This window comes from Vigna unguiculata, chromosome 4 (genome assembly GCF_037176805.1).
Source record: "Vigna unguiculata cultivar grain cowpea cultivar isolate G323 ecotype 2 chromosome 4, ASM3717680v1, whole genome shotgun sequence".
Lineage (NCBI taxonomy): Eukaryota > Viridiplantae > Streptophyta > Magnoliopsida > Fabales > Fabaceae > Vigna > Vigna unguiculata.
Window position 1 is genome coordinate 41,073,088 of NC_140795.1, and position 11,063 is coordinate 41,084,150.

At 34.1% G+C, this 11,063-nt stretch overlaps 1 pseudogene; it reads left to right on the forward strand.

Moving 5' to 3' along the window:
- Nucleotides 1-824: 824 nt before the first annotated feature.
- Nucleotides 825-8,783, forward strand: LOC146887191 (receptor-like protein EIX2; annotated as a pseudogene).
- Nucleotides 8,784-11,063: the final 2,280 nt, after the last annotated feature.

An 11,063-nucleotide genomic window follows, 5' to 3' on the forward strand; every position in this document is an offset into this window, starting at 1 on the left:
ATATATAACTTGAATCAAAACAATAGAACGATATACAATTCAACATCCATTTTTTTTTCTGTCAAATTATCTCCTGAAAGTCTAGTTAATTAGCAACTTGTAGGTTTGAAGAAGAGTTTTGGCCCGGAATTAACATACGAATCAGTTAATTTCACAATTATATTGCTATTAAAAAATGGTTGTACATTCTATTTTTGTTTGTTTATTTTTTTGAAGAATGACAAGATTATGTATGAATCTATTCCAAGAGGCGTGTCCAGACCGTTAAACGTAGTCGTACGCGTGTGACATGATGTGTACATGGTCATGATTGCTGCAAACGGCAAGACATTGAATGCAACAATGAAAGTGTTCAATTCATGTACACATGTTTCATATACTCGGTAAATATTCAACCTTACAATCATAATAACTATTTTTCTTCATCTCTTTTTTCTATTGTACTGAAACTGTTTCAAAGCCTCCTTCACGTTTCCTGGCATTATTTTATTAATAATAATAGTATGAAACATTTGACGTTAGTTATGAAACATGTTAGTCTATTTGTCATAAGTTATTGGTGTGAAAACTCCTTTTCTGTTTAATCGCACGGAGCCCAGCAAAAATTCTGCACATGATGATGGCATTTGTAGTGCATGTAATTAAAAGTAGTGGGTGCATCAAAAAGCATATTTGGTGGAAAAATGACACCACCCCAAGCACTATACTCTACCAGAACGCTTATATATATTCAATCGTTTTGGTTTTGCCATTCACACTTCACACTGATCAAATTCAAGATCCTTGTTTCACACTCTTACGTATTTCATATCACCAAAAAAGTGATGACTACTTGTTTTCCTAGACTCTGTTATGCACTTCTCCTGCTCTTGCTGCATGCTGCAGAATCCATTATCGGATTGAACAATAGCGCAGAAATAAAGTGCATTGAGAGGGAGAGACAGGCACTCCTCAACTTCAAACATGGCCTCATAGATGACTATGGCGTGCTGTCCACATGGAGCGATGAAGACAACAGTCGAGAGTGTTGCAAATGGAGAGGCATTCAATGCGACCATCAAACGGGTCATGTAACCATCCTTCGTCTCCCGGGTTCTGATACACAATATTTGAGAGGTACAGCGAATATCACTTCATTGTTTCCGTTGCAAAATATTCAACATTTGGATCTCAGCTGCAATAATTTCCGAGGGAGTCACATCCCACAACTCATGGGCTCATTAACCAACTTAAGGTATCTCAATCTCTCTGCTTCTTATTTTAGTGGGAGAATTCCTACCCAACTTGGAAGCCTTACACACTTAAGGTATCTGGATCTCAGTTACAATCATCTTGACGGGGGAACTCCCTCGTCAACTTGGAAATCTGTCACAGTTGAGGTATCTTGATCTTAGTCAAAATTCCTTTTCTGGAACATTGTCTTTCCAGGTTGGCGATTTTCCTTTCTTGCAAACTCTTTAGACTTGATGGTGATTTTCATGTTAAACCCGAGGATGCAAAGTGGTTGTCTAATATCAGTTCCCTAACAAATCTTGACTTCAATGGTTTACATAACCCTCACTGGTTGCAAATGATTATTTTTCCAAATTTAAAAGAGTTGAGGCTAGTTAACTGTTGTCTTTCAGATACCCATATTCATTCTCTGTTTTATTCACCTTCCAACTTTTCCAATTCTCTTATCATCCTTGACCTTTCTTATAATATGTTGACATCCTCAACATTTCAATTACTGTCTAACTTTAGCCTTAATCTTCAAGAGCTTTATCTTTCTCATAATGACCTTGTTTTGTCATCTCCAGTCCAGTCAACCTTTCCTTCTCTTGTGACCCTTGACCTTTCCATCTCATGTGAAGAAGCTAGGGAAGGGAAAATGAGAAAACAGAATTTGTTACAACTGTAGAACACGTGACAACATCTCATGGAAATGGGAAATTAAGAAGAAGTAATAGGCAGGGAAAAAAAGTGGTTATTTAGCTGATTTCGTGGAATGAGAGAGGGTAGTGGAAAAATATAACAAACTCTCTGTCTATGCTCTTTCTGAAATTCTTCTTGCTACTAGATTATTTTCTTCTTCTTTGACTGAAATTTTGCTGTTCTCTGGATTGATTCAATATTATCAAAGTTGATTTCATTGGTTCAATAGTTTTTCTGTTTCATTGGTGATTTCTTTGACATCAATGGCTGAGAATACCCGGTTGAAAGAATTGCAAGCGCAAGTGGTCCATCAAGGTGAAGAACTTAGACGCTTGCTGAGTGTTATTGAGTTACGTGATCAATCGCAACACAAAGTGACCTCTCAATTGCAAATGGCTCAACAGGATCATATGGATCAAATGCAGAAAGCTCTCGACCTTGTGCTTCAGGCTCAATCTTAGTCGATTGGTGTTTCGAACTTGGGTTCCCCTTCCGTTACCTCGGCACATACTCCCTCTTTTCAGGGGCGAGATATCTCATTGGGATTTCCCCATTTTGATGGCACTACACCCGTGTTAGAATGGATATTCAAAGCTAAAAAGTTCTTTACTTATCATCATACTCCTGATATCGATAGAGTTGACATTGCCGCCATTCTTTTTGAGAAGGAGGTTATTCCATGGTTTCAAATGTTGCAGAAATTGAATGTTGTTTCGACATGGACTACGCTCACATCTGCCTTGGAATCTCAATTTGGGCCCTCTTTGTTTGATTATCCCATGGCCCAATTGTTTAAGCTCCAACAAGTGGGTGTTGTGTCTGACTATCACCTCAAATTTATGTCACTAGCTAATTGCTCCTCTGGGTAATCCGATGCTGCTTTGTTGAGTTTTTTTATAAGTGGCTTGACTAAAGTCATTCGTCGCGATGTTCTTGTCCAATCTCTTGTCTCTATTATTCGAGCTGTATCTCTCGCTAAATTGTATGAAGAGAAATATACACCCATGACTCCTTCTCCACCTTCGAATTCGATTCCTCGATACTCTCCAATTTTATCCAGCCACAATGCTCCTAGCATTGGAAAACAATCTCCAGCTACCGCCACTTTGTTGCCTCTGTTTCCTACACCTTCCACTCCTCCTGTCCATAATGTCAATGTTAAATGAATGTCTCCTGCCAAGATGCAGTTACAAAGGGAGAAAGGATTATGTTACTTTTATGATGAAAAGTTCACATTCAATCATCGATGCCCTAATCGACAGTATTTGTTGTTGCACATGGAGGAGGACGTCGACCCAGACGCGGGCCCTCAAGGGGATCATGTGGGGACTGTACCCCTAGATCGTGTTGTGTTGGGTGCGGATCATCATTTGTCCTTAAATGCTTTGAAGGGGTATGGGAGTTGGTACTATTCGATTCATGGCTATTCTTCATGTCTTACCCATTCAATTTATGACACTTGGCGTAATAGTGACACATGGCAGTGCCACTGCCTCATCACATTGTCATTGCCAAATGGCAGGATGTCAGCTTGACATGTGACAATTTTTTAATTTAAAAAAAAAAATCACGAACTGACATCTCTTTAGCACATAAGACATAATTTAACCTTCTAATTTAATATATTATTTGAATAAGAACTAACACCCATTGATTTTTGTCTCAAATTATCTCCTACAAATTATATTCCTAATCATTATTTAAGTTTTTTTTCTTCTGTTGTTTTCATACCAACCCTTTTCACGTGTTGTACGCACAACTTTAAATTCTCCACGACTTTCTCACTACTTTTTCCTGCATGTTTATACTTAGTCGTCAACTACGTCTCTTATTTTAGTGAACCTGTTCCAGAACGTGCTCCACGTTTTCTTGCATTATATGACCCAACTCAATCTTGGTCGTTCTGCCTTTCAAGGTAGTTTCAACTTCAGTTCAAAACTTCAAAATCTTTATTTGTCAAATTGTGGTCTAAGGGATGATAACTTTCTCATCTCAGCTATTTCAATTGCAAATTCTTCATCTTCACTTTCCTCACTTTATGTCTCCTCAAATCTGTTGAAATCATCATCCATATTTTACAGGCTGTTCAACTCCACTACCAATTTTCGTACACTTGACCTTTCCAAAAATGTGTTAGAAGGTCCCATTCCAAATGAATTTGGGAAAGTGATGAACTCCCTTAAAGTTCTTGACCTCTCCGATAACAAACTTCAAGGTGCCATTCATCTTCCTTTGGGAACATATGCACATTTTGCAGTTTTTACAGCTCCAAAATAACAACTTGAGTGGGGAAATTTCTAGCTTCTTTGAAAATTCTTCATGGTGCAATTGACACATGTTGCAAACTTAGGATTTCTCTTATAACCAGATTACCGGTATGCTACCTGCCATCATTGGATTGCAATCTGCGTTGGAGGGTGACATCACACAATCCCATCTTTTTAATCTTTCCAGATTAAGGTTCTTATTTTTGTCAGAGAACTCTCTTTCTCTAAAAATACTCCCTAATTGGGTTCCTCCTTTCCAAATAATAAGCCTGGGACTAAGATCTTGCAAGTAGAGATGGCAAATACACCCGTCTCCGTGGGTATTGCCCGACCGTCTCCATTTTGATGGGGAATCTCCGCATTGATTGGGTTTTATTGAGTGGGTTTGGGTATGGGTATGGGAAATCCCGACTTTTTCAATTGGGTATGGGATGTACATATCGCTGTCATAATACCCGTCCCCGCCATATTTCCGTCATCGTTTAAATTATTAAAATATTCACAATTAATTAACATTATATATATATATATATATATATATATATATATATATATATACTTTTTATTTCTTTTAATTATTTGGTTTGTCATGAAACGTATTTGCATCTCCAATATATTTTTCATCTTATCATAACCTTTATATAATTATGTTAAAATGTTATATGTCAATTAAAAACTTTTTATGTCTCATATTTGAATATTTCTATTATTTTTTTAATATTTTTATTTATTGTATATTTTCCTTTCACATGAGTATGTTTAATACTCTCAATTTAAGTGTTTAATAGTATAAATATATTTACTAAGTAATATATTTTTTTTTACTTATTATTAATTTTTGTTATATTTAAAGAACTCTTTTGTTTCGCCAAAACAATTTTCGTTATTTCTTAACCATTAAGTATATATATTGATATTTAAAAAATTTTCTTAGATCTCTAAGGTATTTTTTTTATCTTATCATACTTTTGTTTTTCTTAGATATTTTTTTTCTTAGATATATATACATTTGTTTTTCTTTGTACGATTTTTTTTTCAATAGTCTTTCAAATTGTTTCTTAGACACACATTTGTTAATTTTTTAATATTTTTACTTGTTGTTTATGTTCATCGTATAGAATACTATTTCGATATATTTTATCTAATTTATTTTCTAACTCATTATCAGTCATACTGTAATTTTTTCACTACAATTGTATAAATAACTTTTATTTACTATAATATAAAAATTTAATGTAATTGCCATGAATTTTTTTTATCACCATTCAACATATATTAGAGTTCAAGAGATATAAGATCTATGTCAAAATTTTATTAATATGTTTATTATTTGTTCTTTGCATCATTGCGATGAAGTGATGTATTATCATTTTTATTAATGTATAAAAAAGAGATTCATTAGAATTTAAAAAATTAAAGTACACAAACATTTAAAATATATTTTAATTTGAATATTTGTTTTCCTTTTATATTTTTTTTTAAATATTTTAAAATTTAATCAACTAGGTTTCTTTAATGTTTATAGGTTGTAAATTTAATAAATGTTTTGGTTCTCATAAAATTTTATTTGGTATTCTAATCTAAAATGTAAACAATTATAATTTATTTCAAAGTATTTGATAAAAACAACTATCCTCCTAATATTGAATATCTTATAATATTATGTTTCCTTTACCGTAATTTTTTTATTATTTTATAAAAATTAATTATATTGAAGTAGTAAGAATACGGGTATGAGTATGGTTACAAAATTATACCTGTTACCCGGTGGGGATGGGAATGGGAATGGGACAAAAGTTGAATTCCCGTTGGGTTTGGATGTGAAAATAAGGATGAATTTTTTCTACAGAAATAAATCTGGGATAATGAAACTCGTCCACACCCCGTTGTCATCCCTACTTGCAAGCTAGGCCCAAGTTTTCCTAGTTGGCTCCGTACTCAAAGTTCATTAAGTGAACTCGATATTTCACAGAATAGGCTTAATTAAGTACGAGGATGGTTTTGGAACAAATTGGAAGATACGGTAGTATTGAATATTCTCACAACAATATCACCGGTGCAATTCCTGATATATCATTGAAACTTCTCAATAGGCCGTCTATAATTCTGAATTCAAATCCATTTGAAGGAAAAATTCCGTTATTTCTACTTCGAGCTTTGGAGCTGAGGTTTTCTAACAATAAAGTTTTAGATCTGTTTTCATTCATGTGTGATCAAAACGCCTCTGCAACGAAAATTTTGGATTTATCAAATAATCAATTGAAGGGACAACTCCCAGACTTGGAAAACTTTAGATGGATTATTGTATCTTGATTTAAGCAAAAATAAATTGTCAGGGAAGATTCCTGTGTACATGGATAGCCTTGTTAATTTGGAAGTCTTGGTTTTACGAAACAACAACCTAATGGGTGAATTAGTTTCCACTTTGAAGAATTGCAGCAATTTAATGATGTTGGATGTTGGTGAAGATATGTTGTCTGGTCCCATACCATCATGGATCATGGATAGGAGAAAGTATGCAGCGGTTGGTAATCTTGAACATGCGAGGGAATCATTTTTTTCTGGAAATTTTCCTGTTCAGTTTTGTTCTTTGAAGTATATTCAAGTGTTGCATCTTTCAAGGAATATGTTATCACAAGGAATTCCATCATGCTTAAACAACTTGACTGCAATGTCTATTGGATCAACACACCATATTTGATCCGTATCTCTTATATAGGTTATTCTGGCAGTTTTGGTACTGCATATTATATTCATTACCATCGAGATTTAAAGCTTAAAAGCATTGATCTTTCAAGTAATAGGTTAACACGTGATGTACTAAAAGAGATTGGATATTTACTTGGGTTAGTTTCTTTGAATTTATCAAGAAATAATTTGAGTGGAGAAATTCCTTTAGAGATGGGAAATTTAAGTTCACCGGAGTCCCTTGTTTTATCAAGAAATCATATCAGTGGTGGAATTCCTTTCTCACTTTCTCAAATTGATTTTCTTGGCAAGTTAGATTTGTCACACAACGCTCTTTCCGGAAGAATCCCATCGGGACGACATTTTGAAACCTTTGATGGAGTGGCGGAAGAACAAAAAAATGTAGGGTGACAAATTAGTTTTGTTATATATAATTTTTTTTAGTTAGAAAAAAAGTTCTTAATCTTTTTTCTTCATTTTCTCTACTTAAAATAAGCACACATAATAGTAAAATTCAAAAAAATATTACTATCATTCGGAATTATATCATGCTATTATATCATGATACCAAACCATGAATATCATTTTAGATAAGTCCTTTGTACCTCATCAGTTTGATTTGGTGGTATTGTCACATTTGAGGCCGTTTTTCCCATATCGCGTTTTAATGAATTTTTAAATTCATTGTATATAACTCTAAGAACTTTAAATATTTGTTTTTTATTGTCTTGAATTCCTGGTTCTCATGAAATTTCTCAAATTTAGGTAACGTAAATGCATTTTTTTTCATCTTTATCACAAACCTTCCTCTTTAAAAAAAGAATCAATTTTTTACTTTTTATCATCATCTTTTTAATATAAATTTATCACCTCTCACCTATTTAGAAAAAATAAAATTTATATTCACAAATCACAATTATCACAATGCAAAACATAACAAAACTCATACTACTTTAATTAAATAAAGCAACATTGTATAAATTCAAAACTTTAAAAATAATTTACCATAGGAGTGAAAAACACAAAATCCCTAAATTTCATAATTAAGGATTATAATAATTTGGAAAAAACTATAATTAGGATTGATACCATTTTCATAAAAGAATCCCTAAAATTATAATTAGGGTTTATATTAATTTGGGATAAACTTAATTTGGGAGAAACATAGTAAAAAGAATCATAAATTTAAAATATATAAATGATAATAAGATACTAACCTTGATATGTGAGAGATCATGCAAGAAAGTATACTTCAATCTCAATCTATGTGTTTCTCAACCTTTATTTCCCAATCTATCTCTTTGTATTTATTTCTCTTCACACACTTTCATGATAATTTACATGGTGGAAAGATCTTATAGCCTGAAAAAAAACCCTAATCTCTTTTATAAATCAATGTCTCCAATAATTTTTTTTATTTTATCTTTTATTATTATTTTCCATTATATAATAAACTTAATATAAATAATATATAAATATAATTTTAAAATATATATATATATATATATATATATATATATATATATATATATATATATATATATATATATATATATATATATAAATTCAAAAACAAATTATGGCTCCCCTGTCACCATGTAGTTCCGCCCCTGCTTTGATGTATCTGGTTTTGAAGGGAATGTTGGTCTTTGTGGTGAGCAACTTAACAAAACTTGTCCTGGAGATGGAAACCAAACAACTATAAAGCCTGCAGAACATAGAACAGTGAACACCGATGAAGACTATGTTTTTTATGGGACATTGTACATGAATACTTCATTGGATTTTGGGGCTTATTAGGGTCAATTCTACTTTGGCATCCATGGAGAAATTCTTACGTGAGGTTCCTCAACAGATTGACAAACCGTATAATCCAACGATTTTAGTGAATGGGGCAAAGTGTTGCAGGGGACTCGTGTGTGTTAGTATTTCAAGGTTGTGAAAGGGATAGTTGAAGGGATAGAGAAAATGTGTAGATTAGTAGAGTGTGAAAGTAGTAGTTGGAGAAGTGTATTTGTAGTTGAGAGTAGTTGTATTGGATGTTGTGTTAGTTGTTCTTCATTTGTACAAATGGTAGGATACATGGGTATTTATAGACCCATAGATTATTCTAGAAACTTCTAGCTAGAACTTGTGTAAATACTTCTAGAGTTTTCTACATAGTTGAATGTTCTTGATTTTTCTTTCTATCCTAGGCTTTTCTCCAATACTCTAGAAGTTTCTTTACATTTCAATAACTCTATCTTATATCTTTCTAGATTGTTCTAGAATTTGCATTATACTTTAATACTCCTCCTTGATGCAAATTCGGTAACTCCAAGCATAGTGCGTAGTAGTTCAAATCTTGGTCTTGGTAAGGCCTTTGTGAAGATATCTGCAATTTGATCTTCTGTCGGACAGTACTCAAGTCATATCTTCATATTTGTTTCTGCTTCTCTGATGAAGTGGTATTTAATTGCTATATGTTTTGTTCTGTTGTGATGCACATGATTCTTTGTCATTGCAATGGTTGATTTATTGTCATAATTAATTGTAGTAGGGCCACTTTGTTTTTCTCCCATATCTTTGAGTATTCTTCGAAGCCATATAGCCTGACTTGTTACTTCAACGGCTGCCACATATTCTGCTTCAGCGGTTGATTGGGCAACTGTGGCTTGCTTCTTTGACGCCCAAGAGAATATTCCTGATCCAAGTGAGAAAGCATAGCCTGAGGTGCTCTTCATGTCGTCCACTGACCCTGCCCAATCACTATCAGTATAACCAAGCAATGTTGGATTGCCTGTGGATTTGTACCATATACCATACTCTTTGGTTCCTTGTAGATATCTTAAAATTCTTTTGCCTACGCCAAGATGTATTTGGCTTGGGTTTTGCATGAATCTTGATAAGAGACTTGTAGCGAACATGATATCTGGTCGTGTAGCCGTTAGATAAAGTAGACTTCCAACTAGACTCCTGTATCGAGATGCATCGGCTTCTGGTGCTCCATCCATCTTTTGTAGTTTTTCATTTGTCACTAGTGGTGTGCTTACAGGTTTGCACCCGTACATCTTAAATTTCTTCAGCAAATCTTCTGTATATTTCTTTTGTGAGATGAATATTCCATCATCTCTTTGACTTACCTCTATGCCGAGGAAATAACTCATCAAGCCAAGATCAGTCATCTCAAAGGTCTTCATCATATCTTCTTTAAACTCCATCAACATCTTTGTGTTGGTTCCAGTATAAATAAGATCATCTACATATAGAGAGAGTAAAAGAGTATGTTGACCTTGTGTCTTGATGTATAGTGTAGGCTCACTCTTGCTCCTCCTGAATCCTTGATTGGTGAAATATTGATCAATTTTGCTGTACCATGCACGAGGAGCTTGTTTCAAGCCATATAAAGCTTTCTTCAATCTCAACACTTTGGCTTCTTGGCCTTTAACCACAAATCTTGGTGGTTGCTCTATATAGATCTCTTCTTCAAGAACACCATTGAGGAATGCAGACTTGACCTCTAATTGGTAGATGCTCCATCCTTTTTGTGCTGCAAGGGCTATTAGAGTTCTTATTGTGTCTAGTCGAGCAACTGGAGCAAATGTCTCATTGTAGTCTACTCCAGGTTGTTGTGAATAACCCTTAGCTACCAACCTTGCCTTGTGTTTGTGTATGGTACCATCGGGGTTTAACTTTGTCTTGAAGACCCACTTAACTCCGATGATATCTTTATCTTTTGGACAATCTGCTAGCTCCCAAGTGTTGTTTTTCTCTATTGTCTTTATCTCTTCTTTCATTGCCTTGACCCATTCTTCTTGTTTTGGGGCCTCTTCAAAGGTTCCAGGCTCTAGTATGGCCAAGTTGCAAGATTCATAGATGTCTGTTAGAGATTTGATTCGTCTCGGAGTGGATTCAGGCGATGATTCTTCTTGATCTTGAATTGATGTTGGAGTTGCAGGAGATTCTGGAGTTATAATGGTATCTTGATCATTATCTTCTTGGCTTGTAGTTGGTTGATTGTTGGGCATGTATCCTTTCAATTTGTTCCTCTTCCCAGTTCCAAGTAGCTCTTTCATCTACTTCAATGTCTATACTGATAGTTAGCTTCTTTGTTTGAAGATTATAGACTCTGTAGCCTTTGGATTGTGTACTATAACCCAAAAAGATGCCTCGTACGGTCTTGTCTTCTAGTTTGTGTCTCTTTTAGTCTGGAAC